Below are 2,637 nucleotides of genomic sequence, written 5' to 3' on the forward strand. Positions count from 1 at the left end.
GCATTGTCCATCTTTGAAGTTGTGGAGAGTCAAGTTTTCTCAGTGCGCATGTGTAAGTGGTAAAATGATGCAAATTTAAGAGAAAACGATGCTTAATAGATAACTAGTAATGTCTAGTACATCTCTGGCAGAATTCAAGGTTTTTCAGTTTATTCAAACTATTACTCTAATATGCTCCAAATTTCAAATTAATAAGTAAAGGATGAGACTTTACATTCTGTTCTGCTTTTGCAAGTTTATGGACATTAGTGAAATGCCAGCCTTAAAAGAATAAAGATAGGCTTAATTGCAACTTTACATTGCCACTTTTGGTCCTTGCATTTCTATAGTTCCCTGATGTCCTTTGTAGTTGCTTAATTTCTCCATGCTTGAGTGGTCATAGCTAATGTGTGTCACATAGCTGTTGGGAATAGAGTGACCTGAAAACTGCCCAAGTCATTGAATGAAGAGCAACTTTGGAATGATAATTAAATATAACAGAGCTTTATTATTATTACTATTCAGGGAGAGTCACAGTAAGGTCTTCCTGGGTGTCCTTGTAAATGCAGCTATTATTGGCATCTCAATGTCACCTAACTTCATATAAGGCAAAATATAAAAGCAATTCCCTGTGTTTATTTTAACTTGAATTTAATTTTTAAATCTTCCTGTAATAGCCTCAGTTTGGGGAAACTAGCCTTGTAATAAAGGAACCCCTGATGGCATTGTCTGGTAAGCATTGGACTGCTAACTACTAAGTTAGAGGTTCAAACCTGCCAGCATCTCCAAAAGAGAAAAATGAGGTTATCTGCTTCCATAAAGATTTATAGCCCCAGAAAACCTATAAAGAGTTGTTATGCAATGGAATAGACTTGATGAAAGTGGGCAACCTTATTATAGAAGCCCTGATAGTATAGTGTATTAAACATTGGACAACTAATTAAAAGGTGGGCGATTCAAACTTGCCATCCTCTTCATTAAAAGGACTGTATCAATGGGCTCAGGCAGTGGAACCATTGTGAGGATGGTGCAGGACCGTGCAGTGTTTCTTTCTGTTGTGCATAGGGTAGATGTGGGTTGGACCTGACTCAATGGCATCTAATAATGACATCTTCATGAAAAAAGAAATGTGGTAGTAGGATTCCATAAAGATTGATAGCTTTAGATACTCCATGGAGCAATTCTATTCTGCCCTATAGGGTTGCTATGGGTTTGGCTAAAAATTAAACCATGGTGGTGAGTTCCATTCCAAACCTGAAAGTTGAGGAAGAGTCATGGTCTCAGAGTTCCACTAGTCTCTCTCTGACCAATAAGCTTGGCCTCTCTTCTGATTTTGAATTTTGTCCCACATTTTTCCTCATAGATGCAAAAAAAAAAATGACAAAACACTTCCATTGAGTTAATTCTGATTTCTACTGATGCTATAGGACCCTTTTGGGTTCCCAATGCTTTAAATCTTTATAGGAACAGTGAACCGCGTTTACTGAGAAACACCTTGTAAGTTCAAACTACTGACTTTACAAACAGCAGCCAAACATATAGCCCTGTATACCAATAAGATCCTATACCAAAGACCTTCTTTACAGGCTCCCTTTCAAAATAGTTGGCAGTGGTAGCCAGGCACCATCTAGTTCTTGTTGTCTCAAGGTTGTAGAGATTGATGATGTTGTTATTGCTCATTAGGCCATTAGGCTAATTGTTTCCATTCTTCTTTGGTGTTCATCACTCTTCTTTCCTGTGAACAAGGGAAAACCAGCAGCTTCATTTAGAAGGACCCTCGCTAGCAACTAAGAGCTCAATTGCTAATTACCAAGGTAGAATGTAGAACATTGTCTTCATGGAATATGTTATGCCAATTGAACATGGGATTAATATCAATTCAGAATCAACATCTAGTAATCCCTAAAAATGTCTGATTATTTCTTTTTCACCAATGAATAATCACTTTTATAGAATGCCATAGATCATTTTGGGGAATACTGAATGAAAGACTAACAGAATGCGCTCCTACATTCATGGATATATTTGTAGCATGGATAAATACACATGTAGAAATGTCCTGTTAAACTCATACAAATTCTTAGATCTAGTCCCATTCTTCATCCCGCACCTGTTCAGTCTGGGTGTCTACCAGTGCAGACATTATTACATTGCAGAACTGTCTATATAACAGCTTTTACCTCTGCTGCCTTTAACTCTGGAACTCCTCCTCCTAGTGTTTTCCTGGCCTCTATCATCTTTTTTGCCAGCCTCCTTCTTATTGTATATTCTCTTCCCTTTCACCTAAGTTAGCACATGTTTACCCTATAGCCCGTGACTTCCCTTCCCTTCCTCTCCAACCCTCAAAGAACAAAGAAACAAAATATAACTCACTGCCATCAAGCCAATTCCAACTCACAGTACCCCTATAGGACAGAGTAGAACTACACTTATAGATTTCCAACACTTTAAATATTTATGAGAGCAGAAAACCTCATCTTTCTTCTACAGAGCAGTTAGTGGGTTTAAACTGCTGACTTGATAGTTACCAGTTCAATGAGTAGCCCACTCGCTCACCAGGACATCTCTTTTAGTGTGAAAACTTTTTTTTTTAACTCTTTCCAATACTGGTCTCATACAATATTTGTCCTTCTGTGATTGGCTAATATAATTCAGCAT

This window comes from Echinops telfairi, unplaced genomic scaffold (genome assembly GCF_000313985.2).
Source record: "Echinops telfairi isolate 266 unplaced genomic scaffold, ASM31398v2 ScPeMD7_7468;HRSCAF=8506_0, whole genome shotgun sequence".
Classification (NCBI taxonomy): domain Eukaryota; kingdom Metazoa; phylum Chordata; class Mammalia; order Afrosoricida; family Tenrecidae; genus Echinops; species Echinops telfairi.